The sequence below is a fragment of the Vanellus vanellus genome (genome assembly GCF_965231255.1).
Source record: "Vanellus vanellus genome assembly, chromosome: 1".
In the NCBI taxonomy this organism is placed as follows: Eukaryota; Metazoa; Chordata; class Aves; order Charadriiformes; family Charadriidae; genus Vanellus; species Vanellus vanellus.
Genome location: NC_138905.1, coordinates 71,320,976 through 71,337,510, shown reverse-complemented (window position 1 = coordinate 71,337,510; position 16,535 = coordinate 71,320,976). Strand labels below are relative to the sequence as shown.

General features: G+C 41.5%; 1 protein-coding gene across 3 annotated transcripts in view; it reads left to right on the top strand.

Moving 5' to 3' along the window:
- The first annotated feature begins 10,280 nt into the window (after positions 1 to 10,280).
- EPS8 (EGFR pathway substrate 8, signaling adaptor) overlaps positions 10,281 to 16,535 on the top strand; it is a 103,677-nt gene continuing 97,422 nt past the window's right edge. For 2 of the 3 annotated variants that reach the window (XM_082498343.1, XM_082498345.1), the window contains exon 1: positions 10,281 to 10,410. The gene's annotated coding sequence lies outside the window, so the exon portion shown is untranslated. Of the gene's footprint in view, positions 10,411 to 10,527; positions 10,567 to 16,535 lie in introns of those variants that run through there. The other variant, XM_082498344.1, reaches the window with a different exon arrangement.

The window sequence follows — 16,535 nt, the reverse complement described above, 5'->3', positions numbered from 1 at the left end:
TAATTAGAATTCCAACATACGCAGCCATTCGATGTTCGCAGGCAAACCTCTGGATTTAGTAAGAGTTTAAGACTGGGCCCTTGCCAGCTTGGGCACAGCTTCGCCCACTTCAACTGGCCTGTGTTCTTACTTCTACTAGTAGAAAAAAAGCCGGTTTTCTTACTGCCAAACAGGCAGCTTCAGTTTAGGATACATTTGTTGTCCTCTGCGGATCTTGAGGCTGCGGAATTGCCCTGCACCGTGGGATAGATTCCCAGATTTCCCCTCTGTGAAAGGGGACAGAGATGGTGAAAGAGAAGACATTAAAACAGTTGTGCCGAGGAGCTTGATGGGTTTGAATTAAACCTGCTCTGAACACAGAAAAAACTTTCTTTTTTTTTTTTTTTTTTGTTCCAAGCTGGGTAATATAGTTGTATGAGATGCATTTTGTGGTACCCATGTAGTCAGCCCTCCCATTACAACCTCCCATCTGAAGTATTTTTTCTTGGCCCTGAGTTTATTGCTCCATGCAAGGATGTGGCATAACCTCTTTCAGCCCATAGTAAACGGTATTTCATCCACATTTTTCTTGATTTTGTTTACTGATTTGGGAGTTTGTTTTTGTTGGGTTGTTTTTTTTTTTTTTTTTGATTCAGCACCGTGAATGTGATATGGCCATAACTGCAAGTCTAAAAGTAGCTTTGAATCATTAAAATAACAAGGTGATGAACATCATTTTAAACAGTTAAAGTGGATTTGTGTTGTTATTATTTATCTATTTTTCCCAGTAGAATTCTGGTGGTAAGATTAAAATGATGAAATGTTGGATTAGGAATTGTTTGTTCAGAGGGATTTTGTTTGAGCGTGTTGAGCATTGGTAATGATAATACATGACTTTATGCAGTGAACAAAACCAAACACAATTAAAATACTGTGGTGATATTGGCAAGACAAATTTTTAGGCGTTCTTGGGAAACTTAATGGGCTGGCTTTCTTCTAGCTTTCATGTTTTTTGCTTCTGTATGGGATGCACAAGAGTCCCTTTTGTCATGTAGATCTTTAATGTCCTTATTTTGGCTGTGTGGCTTTGAATTTGTCTAGCCATGTTGCTTTAGGTTGTTGTGTTTTGCTCATAACTGCCAAGCAAAAATAATGTGGAAATACAAGGGGTATGTAGATAGGTTAATATAGAGCCAGTGAAAAGTGTCCATGTTGTTATGTTGGTTTGGGTTTGGGTTTTTTTTCAGTTTGCAGGGAGGTTGGGCTTTTTGCATGTTTGTTTTTATGTATGATCAGTTAGCCCAGGATTAGCTTTTTTGTTTGTGGTGTAAATCCCGCTCTTGGCCTAAAATGAATGTTAATTAGACTTCTGTACTTATACGTGCCACATTGCAGGATGAGCTCCTTATTAGTAAGACAAATAAAAGCACAGATGAGATGATATAAGAAAGTCAAAAAGAAACTGGGATCAGATCAAGGACAAACACTCTTGTTCTGAAATTATAAAACAGAGGAAGAGAGATGCTTAAAAAAGTTGGAAGGTGACACTTTAAATATTTAAACATGAGGATTTCCTTTTTGTACACCCTTAACTCGTAGAAGGGCATTACTGTAAGACATTACTGAAAACATTATCTTTTAATACGCTTCAATAAAAGAAACATTAGCAAGAAAACCTCTATAGAGATAAGTGGCGGGTTTTGTTGTTCTTTGGTTTTTTTTTTTTTTTTTTTTTTTTTAATAAGTGGGACCGTTTAGAAAGCTGATTCCTAGCTCAGGCTTGGGAGTAGCTGGGTAGAAATTGATTAGAGGAATATTACTTTATAGTTATCCATTGAAGGGCTTCTTATGAGTACTTGGCAATCATTGGTACCAGTCATCACCTACAGGAAACAGAGCTAGGGGACCTTGTCTTACAGCAAAGGTACTGTCCTATTTGTTATTCTTTTCTGGGATCTGAGGAGAATCTTTAGCCCTAAGGTCTCCAGAAATCTGTGCCTTTCAGAGTATTGAGAGCTCTGTCCTGGTCAGAGTCCTGCTCCAGACTGGATTGTGCCTGCTCATGTGTACTAGTGCAGTGGGAACTAACAACAGAAGTGAAGTGGTAGTGGTAAGTACTATAAAAATATGGGGTTTTTTTGGTTTTGTCAGTTGTTTTTTTTTTTTTAATAGGAATTAGTCGTTATGCTCTATTGGGAGCATTGCACTTTATTTTGAAGGATTAGAGTGGTCCCAAGAAAATTGCCACCTTGTTCTTGGTGCAGAGTAGGCAGACTATTAGGTTTCTGATTCTTCTTTTGATAAAATAACGTTTTTTTCCTTAGACCTGATAGTTAGCCTGAAAATAGGTTTGTGCTCTTTTTTTAAAATTTATTTTCTTTTCCCCCAACTGCATTACTGGACTAATAAAAGTTATTACAAAACTTAGGTTTTGTAGTTGCATTGATTTTTAGGATGATTTAACTTGGAATGTGATACAATGAAGCACATCAAATTCTGATAAACCATTCATTCATTAAGTAGAGGTCACATAGAAAATAATAATGAGTTCAAAGACCGTGGGCAGTACCAATGATGAAGTAGAAGAAAAAAAGTCATTAGCTGCTGAGTTGCATAACAGGATGCTTTGAGTTAGAGCAGAAGCTTTATTAACTTGATGGGCAACATCAGAAGAGACTGGAAGATATCTACTTACGGTTCAATGCTTTGACCCCCGTGGACTAGAACAGCTGTAACATCAGTGATTCCAATCAGCTATAAATGTAAAGGCATAGGTAAGAAATGGCATTTGAGAAAACAGGGGGGTGAACTGAAAATTGTGGCATCCAGGCATCCAGGTGTCTTGGTACTGTGCCTATTTGTGGTTCCCAGGGAAAGGATCATACATACTGATGAACAGTATCTGGTTTTGTTATTGAATATAAACAACGTGACTTGATGTGCTTGAGCGTGGAAAAAAATTATGTGATCTTGATAGGCGTTTTAGGTGTTTCAGAGGCCACGTCTGTAGTTTGTTCTATCTTCTGCAATAACAATTTCATGAATCCAAGCTTTATCAAAGCAACTTCTGATTGCATCATGATGGGGAAACTCCCCCTGCTCCTCAGCCACAAAGAGAAAATTATTGGCACTAAAACCGCTTTATTACTACAGGCTGTGTTTAAAATAACTTTTATTATCATAGTGGCCATAATGTGGTGGAATTCTGTAGGTCTGCTGATGTGGAAACCTCTGTGCTTTTCTTTGTAGAAGTGATTTCAAAAAGCTGCCTCATTTTTGTGCTTTCCTTGATAAACAGAAAAGATTCAAGATCTTCCTGATGACACGGTTCTGCAGTGTGGTAACAAAGTTAGGAAGGGTCAGGTTCAGGAAGGACCAATAACTGCACGGTTTTCAATTTATACCGGTCTGAACCAAATATTCAGTCATTCACCTTTTGGCCATGAGTTTTCTTCTTAACTGTCTACTTACTGACTGCTCCTTCATGCTGCTTCTCCATCCTTCTTGTGAAGAGATTCCCTTTTTTCCGGCTTCCTTTCTCCACGTCTCTGGAAGTCTCACAAGACAAATGAGCTATAATAAATTTACACGAGGCAGGATTAGCGAATTTTCTGAAGTCTCTTTATTTGTTAGATTTCAGTGTGAATGCAGGGCATTTTGTGTAGCGTGCTTTGCCCTTCCGAAAAAAAAATGAGAGGAACCTGACTTTTCAGGCCACAGTGGGACAGTGTCCTGGATTATTTCAGCCCTCATTTTACCAAAGGGCTAGCAAAGGAAGGATTTGAGAGCCAACAGCTGGGAAAGTTCATTTGCTTTGCTACTGAGGACAACGGAGGTTTTGGTATGCCCTAGTGCTGAAATATGTGAAGGATGGACGTTGTTTTACCCCAGTCCAGGCATATCCTCTTTGTTTCCCTGTTTCTGTGGAATGCTATCTATTTGTTTGGGTTTTTTTCCCCTTTGCTGAACAGGAAAATTGAGCAAAAAAGGTCAGCTAGAAAAACTAGCACAGTTACTTTTCACGGTCAAGTTTCTGCTGCTCTGAGCACCTGTGGCAAACAACAAAAGAAAGAAAATGACAAAGAAAATGAAATAAATGAAATGTCTTTGGGTGGTGCAGGGAGAATTCAAACTATCTGCGTGGTGAACAGGGATACGATGGGTGCCTTTGCCACAAGGTAGTATCTGGAAATTGGTATTTGAAATGCTGTTCAAGTCACATCAAATGTGGTGAGTGTCGGAACCGAGGACTGAGCAGCTTTGCTCTGAACACCCTTTGGAGCGACTAGAAAGACACCTTCCCCTTCTCACGCCCCCTGCTCCTTTCCAAAAACCAAATTATTTTCCTTACTGCTTTTTCCAATACCACACGTGATGCTTCCCACACAGCTTTTCAGCTCCATCAGTCCTTGTCAAAAGTCTGAGAGTCGATGTAGTTTTTAAGAGCGTTCACAATCTTATGATCTCCCATCGAGGGAGGAGGCGGGGGATTTGTGCTCGAGCTGCTAACGTCCATGTGTCTTTTCCACTGCGATACCCTCCGTGAGCATCCTTTTAAAGTCTGTAGTGGCATTTGAAGACAATAATCTAATCTTCCCGACTAATATGCTGCTCTCGGTTTTGTTTGCTTACCGCATGTGTGTATCTAGAGAGACAGACTTGTCTTCTGTAGCGCTAGCAAGAAATCCTGGGTCTGTTGAAACGTAAGACCAACCGTCTGTTGACTTAAGAAAGGCAGAAACTTAGCTGCGTGAGTCTTTTATTAATAATCTCTCTTTACTTCAATTTAAAAAAGAATAATTTTAGGAATGTTACCAAGATACGCCTCTGGTAGGGAGACTAAGGGTTCAAACGTGACTATATTTGCCAGGGTAACTTTTATGCGCTCAAGTTTAGGAGTGGATCCAAGTTGAATATATGAAAACAACTTTTATAAAACCTGAGATTAATATAATTTATTTCCTGTTTCAAAATAAAAGAAAATAAAAATGGTACTGATTGTTTTTCAAATGAATAAACCTGATCCTTGCAGAGCTTGAAACCTAAACACTGTGGGAGAAGGAACCTAAAAGTAAAACAGATTTCATTGTTCACCCTGCAAGAAGCTGAAGCTGGGAAAAAGGCAAAAGTAAACAAGGAAACGGTGACAAGTAAATAGCCACTGAAATCGTCTAAGAATTGCTGTTAATAAACCAAGTCTGGCATTAATGTACAGAACCAGGGAAGGTATAAACATTCAAAGGGCAGTAATAATAATAAAAACTATAGTAATTTTAAACTTCTGCGACAATGAGGATGGACAACTCTTAGACATCTGACTGAGATTCAGGAAACTTTGTATCAGTATAAGGAACATGAAATACATTTTGCAGTTTTGTTGACTTTCCATCGGGTTTCTATCTTGTTTTTTATATCCTTCTCAATTCTGGGGGATATTTCATCGGTCTGTTTAGGATGGCTCCTCTACAGTGGGACTGTAGTGCAGCATTTTGAAATGACGACGTTGAATATAACCTTCTAAGAAGTGTCTGACTTGTATACAAGTTGTGTGGAGGTGACCATCTCTCATTGCGTTCTGCCCATTTCAGGCAAAATGATGCAGCATCTTAATCCGGGCGACTGTGAGAAGGGATGGGCATTTGCGTGGCAAATATGCCAAATATGCTGGTGGTCCATTGGTGGGGAAAACTGCACTTCTAGTGGTTCTGGAAGTAGTTTTGCATTGTATGTGTTGTGAAATAAGGATTTCTGTTAATCAAGAAACTTTCACAAATGTGCATGTAAACAGAACTGTTGTAGAGTTGGACACCAATGTGGGTTTTTCGGGGCTCTGTGTCCTCATGTAGGGTAAAGGGTGTATATAATACTTTTTTTTTTTAATTTTAAATGCATTACTATTTCTAAACAAGGTTTACAAAAACATCACACTAAACAATATGCTGTCTCTTTTGACTTTACCAGTAATGCTTTTATCTTTGCCTTGCAAAAAACTTTTCCCTTGTGGACTCACCCATCAGCTCCTGAAAGGTAAAAGGAGGTAAAAGCTGAGCTGAAGTTGAGTTGCGGTTTGGTTTGGTTTGGTTTGTTGTTTTTTGTTCTTTTCTTTTGGTTTGTTTCTTTTTTTTTTTTTTTCTTTTTTTGCTAGAAGACATATATGACTGATTTAGGAACAAAATATTATGTTAAATAAACTGGTATTTGATGACTTCAGTTTTCTTTTCCTGCTGCTTTACTATCTCAACATGCTGCATCTCTTATCTCCACATTCTTAAACCCTGCTGGTGTGCGTCAAGATTAGCATTAAAAAAAAAAAAAAAAGGAAAGAAGAGAGTTGATTACAACTGCTTAGAATGCTATGGGGAAAACATTAAAAAAAATAAAATAAAAAACAAAACAAAACAAAACAAACCCTTCCAGGCTATTATTACTAATTTCACAGAGCAGTGGTGGTTCTAGATCTGTTCAGGTGGCCAGCTCCACTCACTTTGAAGGGTGTGACTGTGCTTTTTCAAGACAAAGCTATGCCAATTTAATTGATTTTTTTTTTTTTTTTTTTTTTTTTCCCCCTCTTATTAAGTAAGTCTGGCCAGGCCACACTTACTTGGATTACAAGCAAAAAGAAAACTCACATTGGTTCAGGAAGTTTGTTTTGTGCTTCTTTGGAAGAGAACATTCCGTCCCCTCTTTGCAAAACCAATACAAACAGTCTCTTGGCACAGACAGTATTCTTTGTAGACACCTTACTTTAAATTATCTCTCGGTTATTTTGCAAGATTAAGTATCGCAGTTCCTATTTCCTGGATAAATTCTGCCGTGTATAATTGCGCTTTCACTTTGTAAGTCACTTTTGCAGAGGTAGTTGGGCAATACGATTAAACCTTCTAAACACTATTTGAGATCTGTTGATGAAAGAAGCTGAATAATAGAAATGGTGTTTATAAATTGGAGGATAGTAAACGTTGTTTATAAAATAGCACTTACTCAGAAGTGGTTCCATCTCATTGTATAAATGATCATGTAAATATGGGTTGTGTGATTATTGATGTTACTGAAAAAGACTTGTAGAAGTACAGAATAACAGTAAAACATGCAGAACTGTGAGGGGTTTTTCTTTATTGGGTAGTTGAGGAAACCTGTACGAGTTTTGCAGAGAGTTGTCCTTTTCCCTCTTGTTGAACTGTTTGGGGTTTTTTTGGTTTTGTTTTTTTTTTTTTTTAAAGGATATTATTAAGATACTCTGGGTTGCTTAAGGAGCACTGAGGACAATGCATTTCATGTGCTTATGTGAGGCATTTCTTGCATGTGAGAATCTGGCATGAACTGCTGGAATTATGAATAAGAGGAGGGAAAGAAACACGCACCGTGCAACCTTAATCAAACAGGGACCAATCTCTAGTGCCCTCTTTTGATAATATATCCAGTGGAACCAATTAGAGGAGGATCTTAAGTGATGTTGATAGGTTATTGGACTGATTCTTCAAGTGGCTGTAACTCCTACTGAGTTGGGCTCTTACTAGAAGGGAAATGAAAGATATCTTGTACCTTGTAGGAGGCAGTCCTACTTGTAGTAATATTCCCAGAGAGTGATAAAAGCAGAACAAATCTCTGCTGTAACAGCTTTGAAATAAGCTGAAGGTTTACACACACAGTCAGATGCAATTTTTGAGTAAGAGCTATTTTTTTTATATTATAAAAAGAAAATACACTGAAAAACCTCAACCTTGCGAACTTTCTGTTTCCATACATTTAAATCCAAAGACTAAAGTGTTTTGATTGCCGTGTCTGTCTTATCTTTCTAGCAAAGCCTTTTTCCTATAATTAAAAGGGCATCCATTTTTCTAATTGATGCCAAATCCAATCCAAACCACCTACGCCATTATTACACCCTTCCCTCCCCCTCCCATCATTATCTGATATTTTGTTTGCACAGTCATTATTCATTAACCGTGTTCATGTCCAGTGCTGCAAACAGTAAAATCACATTAGCAAGGAGGAGTTCTGAGACTCACCAGTGAAATCTGGTTTTTCCTTTTCCGTCTTACATTTGGCTTTCAGATGAGAATCCCAAAACCTGTCACAACTTTTGGGAGATAAGGGGCTTGGAAATTATGAATGTGCTAGTGTTTGGTACTTTCTTTTCTTGGCAGAATTATTTAGTTCTCCCATACTACTGAGAAGAATTAAGCTCTGTAAGAAGCTACTGAGATCACCAGTTACTATTGGCAGAGAAAAGAGGTGTAGTCTGTCCTCTTTTTTTGCATACGTACGTATATATGTGTGTGTATGTGTGTGCATACAGCCAGAGCTTTATAGATGACCCTGTTTTATTTAGAGGCAACTTTTGACCGTGTCCCTTCTTCGTCTTTGGCGTATCCTCTGGTGGCTGCATCTACCCCCTTGCCCTTTTGAGAGATGGAGACCTACACAGAAAGGTCTCGCTCCTGAAGGCTTTTTGGTCTGTTGCTTTTTCAGCGTTCGGCCTTGGTTCCTCTGAAACCAATGGCAACCCTCTCGCACTGACCCAAGGTATTGGCAAGCATTGGATGTGCTACTAACCATACTTGGCTCTCAGGGCTCTCCTCTTGACTTGCACTTGTATTTTATTAAGACGACTGTCACGTTTATCCATGTTTTTAAAGGGAGAAAATGGGCACGGAGGGGTAGAGGGTCTTGCCCAAGGCCGGTGAGCTGGGAAAGGCCGAGGCTCGTGGCTGGGAAATGAGGTATGGATGAAAGGCAGCCCAGGCTGCCTCAGAGCGGTGGTCCCGTGTGTTTTCCTTTCTTCAACGTGAGTTTCCTGGTCAGCAAACCATTAATTGCCCGTCTCCCCTTAAAATATTAGAATTTTAAGTTTTTGACAGAACTGGGTGATTAGCAGGTAAACCACCACTATAATCTGGTCATACGTATAAGCAACTTGATAAAGTTCAGTACATAAACTAGCTCAATATACCGCTTCCTATATTAATATGCAGCTGTTGGATCAATTCAGATTGACTGAACTGACCTATTGCCACTTGCCCTGTTACTGGATTGACTTGTTACTGCTTCTTCCTAATTCTGTTGCTATATAAAATTGATCTGTACTTTTTAATTATGGTTAATTGGATTTATCGTAAAATGGAAAACATCACTGCAGGGCTGGCCCTGTAAGGGAGGGGGAATGGACCCTCTTATAGAAGTCACAGAATTGGGATAATGTCGAAATGATGTCCCAAAGAGAGTAACTCATAAAAATATACAACTTGTAAATAGGGCAGGTTTGGTGAAATTTAAAGGACTTGTCAACCCCTGGAATGGTGCAGCTACAAAGCTGGAAGTGACTTGTATGTACAACCAGGTTAGAACAAAGTTTTGGATATGACTAAAGAAATGCAATAGAAAAGGACAAAGCTTGTCTGAACCCTTGAATGTGAGATTCAAAATCGAGGGGTGGCAAAAATTTGAGGAGAAAGTGGGAGAATACCGTAACTGTCACCTTCCAAAAAATATTTAAAAAGTTACACCACATATTATCTCCTTCCTCTGCCTTTCATCTGGGTTTTCACCTTCTTCCTTTCCTGCATCCTCCTTCCCCAAGTGCCCCGTGGGCTCCGGCCCCGCTGGTTTGTGGGGAGTTTTTTTGAGCTATCCCCACTTTCTCTCCATACAAAAAGGTTTTGTCCCGTCTCTCTCCCTTTCGGGCCACGTGACTGCTGGTGCCTTCTGAACACAACCCTGGGCTGCTGCCCCTCAGCCCCGGCTGAGTGCCGGGGCAGCTTCCCGAGGGGGACACTTTCACCCCGAGGTGAGGAAGGGGCTCCTCTGTCACCAATATCCCCATCCTCGTGCTTGGCCAGGCTTGTACAACACGTGTTTACGAACACGTTAGGCTCTTGTTCCCTTTGGGTTTGCAGCCTTCTAGGCTCTGCTGAGCCTGTCAGGTCCACGGCTCTGTAAACTCCTCGCCTCACCCTTGAGGAGGGATCCAGCCCCACACTGTGCTTGAAAGCAGGGTTTGGGGTGGAGGTTATCCAGGCATCCTGACTATGAGGTTGCCATTAGCTGTACGGAGGAGTTCTTTTTGGTAGCGCTGGTATTTAGAAAGTTCACGTGTTTGAAAGTAGTGGGTGAACTCTAATCAGAAATGTACTTCTCCCTCTCATGCTGCAAGGGAAACCACATTTTAAGAAGTCAGCGCTTAGCAAGGCTAACTGATTGTATAATGCGCAGTGGAATTGCAAAACCGAACTTGTTTGTGTTTTTTGTTTTGTTTTGTTTTTTTCTCTATTTTTTTCAGTGATTTGTCCTGTTGGGCAGCCGCCTTCTGAGTGACTCTGGAGAGATGCCAGCCACTTGAGCTGAATCAAGCAGTGGCAGGGACAGCATCTACCCGGGCTGAAGTTTTAATCCCGGGCACGTGGCGTTTGCACGCGCGGTCGCCGGTGAATTGTATGTAAGCACAGCTTCTCTCTCTCTGTCTCGTTAACAACTGGCACCTTGTTGCAAACTGTAAGTTTCTTTATGCAGAGACTCGCCTCCATTGCTTGTTTTTCCCGGAGGGTGACTGGCGAGCTCAGAGAAAATGAGAGTGATCCTGGTTACCAGGTAATCTGAGGAAATCCTTACTGTGCGCTTGTACGTTTATGGATTATTTTTACCTCTCCCTCCACCGAATGGCTAACGTCCTGGTGAGGCCAAACTTCAAATCTGTAGCAGTTGCTGTGTTGTACTGGACGATATCACCGTGCCTTTTTAATCAGGGGAGGTTTTATACCTTCTGCCGTAGCACCTCGTAGCTTGGAAATACAAGCTGTGGGGCTCTGATAACAGAAGTAGCGACTGGCTGCTGTCAGCCTGAGGATGATTAAAAATGTGCGTGTGTGTGCGTGCATGCGTGCTTGTTCACTCCCTTTCCAGCTGAATAGAAAATGAAACTCCCCAAAGCCTTTTATGTAAGTGCACGGGGTTTGGTTTAGTGTTGTGGGTTTTTTTTTTTTTTTTTTTTTTTTCTTCCCTGTCTAAATCTCTGTGTGGCTGTGCGCAGACAAACTTCATCCCCAGCTGCCTTTTGAAGATGCTTTGTAAAGAAAGGAATACGCCTGTTTTGACCTCCAAAGCGTGACCCTGTCTTCAGTTCAATAGTAGATGTACCCTCTCTGCGAAAGATAATAGCTAGCAATTTTTTTTTTTTTTTTTTTTTTTCTGGAGGGGAAGGTGGTTTCCAGTCAGTTTCTCCCATCTGTGATTTTCCTTGATAAAACAATGGCAATCTGCTTCTTCCAGCAGCTGAAATGCTGTGATTCTTTGACAGCGAATGTGCGGAGCGCTGCCTCGCACCTTGTAACACCCTGCTTTATTTCAGACACTGTCACGCTGGGCTGACTGCTGTCTTCCCAGGAGTGTTGCACCAAGAAATTATTGATGAGAACGCAGCCAGGTCTGTAAAGCACACGTTCGCTATTAAAAACAACATATGCGCCCTTAGCTATTGCTAATCATTTAAACACCTCGGTGAAACCTGGGGAGAAGTAGCCCTTCTGTACGTGGGGAGAGTCCCGTTCAAGCAGTGGTATGGTACAACTCGGCATCAGATACAGAATCTTCCTATGAATATCAGAGTTGAAGATTGGTGCTTTAAACAGAACCGCTTGAGTTTACCTTCTTGAGAAGACAGAAGGAGCCCCTTCTGTCTGTAAGGATGGGCGCGGGAAGGGCAATACGCGTCCTGGGCTCTTGCCTGACTCTTTCAGGTTTTTACCTCGTTGTTAAGAGCGCTCGTTGGATTATCTGGACAAAAACCTGGAGGTCGGTGCCATACTGAGCTGTACGTGGTAACCTGATTAGCAGCGGAGTTGAAAAATTGCTCTGGCCTGAAAAATTATGAGGGTAATTGTGGCTTTATGGCTGGAGGAGGCAAAGGCAGAACAGGGAACTCAAGTGTGTAATATCAAGGTCCAGTAGTTTATTAAACCAGGCTAAAACTGGTATGTTTTAATTAATGGAAAGTTTGGAAAAACAAATTTTATGCTGTTGTCAAGTATCCATTGTATTTTTGCAAGTTGGAAGATAACTGTCCTTAAGTTCCCCTCGTTCTTATTACCGGTCTGCTCCCTGCTTCGGTTCAAGCATAACAGCTGCCGTCTTGGGAACTGCTGAAGTTAGACGCAGTTTCTTTATACTGCTTGAGAACTCTGAACCCCAGTGCTTAAATAATATAACAACTTCAGTGCTAACTCCAGCAGCTTTGGAGGAGAAAGGCTTTAAAATTGTTGCAATTGATTTTCTGGGTGCATAGAAACAGAGAAAGCAAGGTAGTAATTGAAGTGGTGATGTTTTTTTTTTTTTTATTTAAAATCGTTATGGTGTGGGTAGGTGCACTTTTTTTCCCCAGTAAGTATTTTCAATTATTAGAAGTTAGAGACCACAGATTTTCTAGAAGCCTAGTAACTTCATGTAGATAAAATTGTTCTCTTCCAGTGGAAGCATATCTGTGTCTTGGTCAGGATGGCCCCAAATTTAAGACTGGTTGCTGCCTGTTGTATCCGTCGTCCCTGCCTGACTCACAAGCTTGAATGCCAGCACGGAGAAGGCAAAAAAACCTTTGCTCCCCTGTAGCGTGGGTGGGAAAGCATCTCTGCGTGGGGAGACTTCTTTGGAGAACCAAGATCATCAGGAAGGTACACTGAAAATTCACCGCACAAATAAAGATTGAGTCAGCCAACGCCTGCTTATCGCGTCATGGAGTGATTACACCGTGACATCAATCACCGTGCGCTATGGATACGTCCATTGTGATGGGTTTGCCTATGGCTGCACTTAAGAAATGTGTGTAAGCTCAAATGCAGTTTTTTCTCTTTCTGAGAGCGCTGTAGTAATAGAGCATACAGCTTCAAGTGCAGCGTACGTGGAATGTCCTGCGCTTGGGGTTAGATGGTTTTTTGCACTTTGCTTCCAATCCCGCTCGGTTGCTTTTTGCTCCCTGCGAATGCAGTGTGCTCTTCTGAAACTGCAGTTTCAATCTTTGCCGTCAGCTGCATTTTCTGATACTTTTTTTTTTTTCCCTACAGATTGGTCTTTTCGCATTTTTAGTTCTTCTTAATTATAGGCATCCTCTGCTGTCAGAGCAGTATTACATCAAAGTGACTGGCTAATACAAATATTGCCGATTCAGGTAAACTAACCTCCTGCCCCAGATGTTGGTTTATGCTGCTGAGGTGCTGAAACACACCGACAGAAATTGCAGACCATCATAAGCCTGCAAATGAGCAATGATCAGCTGTCAATGCATATTTTGAAATCTAAGAAAATGGTAGCTCAAGCAGTTGAATTAAATCAGAACACCCTTTTGAAAGCATATGTTTTGCTTAGATCCACGGAGTCACTGAAGCTAGATGGGCATTTCTGGTGGTTTTACTATAGCAAAATTTAACTAACTTCTCAGTGGGAGTAAATGGGACAACCTCTGAGTCTGACTGTTCTCTGTTCCAATCGCCTGCATTTTGCATTTAAAAAATAAAATTCCTAGGAATAATTGTGGTGGTGGGTTTGCTTTTTTTTTTTTTTTTTTTGATCCTGTATTTCCAAACACATGATTAGCCTATCTTTTAAATGCTGGAGATAGGGAGGGCATTCTCACATCAAGATATTCCAGACCTGGCTGCTCGGATGGGGGTTTTGCTTTTGGAAAAAGAGGAAAAAAAAAATAAAAATTGGGCATGTTGAGTATTGTCACTGCATGTGGTGTGGCTGCTGATGCCCCCGCGCCTGGCTCTGCAGGCGAAGGATCAGTGTCATGAATGAGAGCCACGTTGCTCGCCGAGTGTTGACAGCTTGTCATTACAGACAGTGTTTTTTTTCCTCCTGGCTTGAGGTTGAAAAGGTTTAGAAATGATCTTAATCTCCTTCCTCAAGTGACTCGGGGAAGGGTTGAGGTTTGTTCTTTCCAGATTCGGGGAGAGAAGAAACACTCTGCTTTTCGTTTGTGCTGAGTTTACAATTATTTTACTGTCTCGGTTGGATTTTCTTAGCGTATCCAAAATCATTGAGCTCCTGCAGAGTGAAAGAAGATGTGAAGAAAAGGAGGGGTGAAGGGAGAGGAAGGAAGAAATGGTAGTGAAACAGGTTGGGGTTTTTTCTTGGGTTTAGGTGGGGTGTTTATTTTACAGCAGCTATTCCTGGTAGGTAGGGGAGGGTGCGGGGAAGGTGGGCTGACGGTGGGTACGCGTGATGGAGTGTGGCATTTGCTCAGCCATGTGGCGGGAAGGAATTATACACCAGCCAGTTCTTCTCTGCCCTTTTAACTGGGGCTATAGAAGAATTATTTTGTTTAATGCCTAAGTCCGGCCGTTCTCTGCTCTGGGCACGCATGCTGGGCTGCTGGAAATTAAAGTAGTAAATGAGATCCAATGACACAAAACCAAACCCAAGCAAACAAAGCCCCCTGAAGGGTGCAGGCGGAGGGCACCCTTCATCCCCTGTCATCAGAGGAACCAGGGCTGTTTGGCTTCCACCTTTGTTTTGTGAGGTTGCTGTGGTGATGAATAACCTTTGCGGCGGGTGTGTGAGCCACAGTGCGCGCGTGCCTTGGTTCCCGCAGACAGAACAATGCTGCTGAGCGCACGGCGTTTCGCCCCCCGCGTCAGAGCAGATACGCCAGTGACGGTCAGCTGCTCCCCAAAATGACATAAGTAAGAAAAGCGTTGTTTTAGGGCTAGTTATTGACACGGTGTTAATCTACCGATCGCTTCCTCACGTCGCTTTCATACCAGGTAGCGGGAGACTGGGTGATGGCAAAGCGGTGGCTTTTTTCCATCGCGTGGAAGGGGAGTTGCAGGGTGGCCGATACGCCCCATTTGCGTGAGCTTATGACACCTGAGCTTTGCCTTGTTACCTGGGCTTGAGGAAGGATAGTAGGTAGAGAAATAGACTCACAAAGGTACTCTGTAGAAGGAAAGAGGGAAGTGCTATTATTTGAGAGGGCTCTTTTTTTGTTTGTTTGTTTTCTCCCCACCATTGCAAAGATCACATTTTTCTATTCTGAGGACAAAACCTGGGGATGGTCTGAGGGTTGTGGGTTGTCTGCTGGTCTAGTGTTGTTTCTTTTCTCTCCATTCATCAATAAATGCTACAACAAATTATTATTAAGTTTCCTGCATCTCAAAATAGATGAGTATTTTTTTCATACTAAGATACAAAAATCTGACGTAACAGCTGCATATTGATACAAAAGCGACTGTGTGAAAATTAGAATATGTGTATGAATATTCTACGTGAGACTTATGCGCTTTCTTCATGAAGTCGTGCTGATACGAGAATAATTTGATGGTACAGTTGTCTGAAAATGTTATAAATGTCAATTCTAGGTAAAGAATTGCCTTCAAGAAAGCCTTGGAAGCTTTATTTGTTTGCCCCCTGCTAGAAAACCCTAGCAAGGGTTGGCAAGAACAAATTACCACCTGAGGCAGCTCATGGAGAGTTTTCTTCCCTGCATATTACCCTCATTTGCAAAGTCTGTGAAGCTGCCCCATACACAACTTGTAGGAAGTACTCTGGGAAAACTGAGTGACTTGGAGATGATCCAATGGCCATGACAAATACAATGAAGTTTAGAATGTCTACTTTTGCTGCAGAACTCCTGAACTTTTAAAAAAAAAAAAAAGGAATTACTCAGTTCTGTGTCCACTCCCCATCTCTTCAGAGACCACCATAACTGGTGGTTTCATTTGTGAGGCTGCGTGCTTTGAAGGTTGTCGTCTGCGTGACTGCAGCCATACTGAAGGATCAGAGGGGAAGATGAAAATGTTTTAAAAGCAGTAAGGCCTCTCGCAGTATTTGAAGTGAAGGTGGCAAAGGCAGAGCGTGTGGGCCCCCTTGCATGACTGACGGGACTTCTTGATGAGTTAGAGCAGTAGGGGAAATAACCTCCTCTCCCTCCAGCAGTTTTTTTGAGGCTTGTCATCTTGAAGCTTTCCCCAGCACAATTTAAACATGCTGTCAGCTCCCTTTAGTGGCTCACTTAGTTAAAATCACCTTCAGTAAGGAGTATTTAATTACGACTTCTAATACCTTATTCAGGCTCCCCTCCTGGATTTTGGAGAATCTGGAGAATGCCGCTAATAAAGTGGAGGCAGCGTTTCCAGGAATAAATTAATAGCAGTACCATAGCTGTGCTTTTTACAACAGACATGTTCTCCAAGGCTAACGCTGCACCTCCCGTACTTCTTCAAATTCATTTGTTCCATTTCAGTTCAGTCTTTTGAAATATTTTGTGATGAATGAGTTTGCTTTACAAGCCGGTGATCAGCAGCAGCTGTTCATAGTCATGCTTTAAATTGAATCCATCTGTCAGTGGGCTCCTTAAAGTGTGAGTTTCACATTGCCAGGAGACCTGATTACACCAGAGCAGTATCTGGGTGCTGTTTGCCAAAAAGAAAAAATCAAAATGAAGTGTGGTCGGATGAGCTCTGGGGTACCCTCGCGGTCTCATCTGTAGAGCTGTGATTTAGCCTGCTGAGAGGAGAGGAAAGTGACCACAAGCAGTGCTTTTGCACTGACGTGCAGATAGGTGTTCAGAT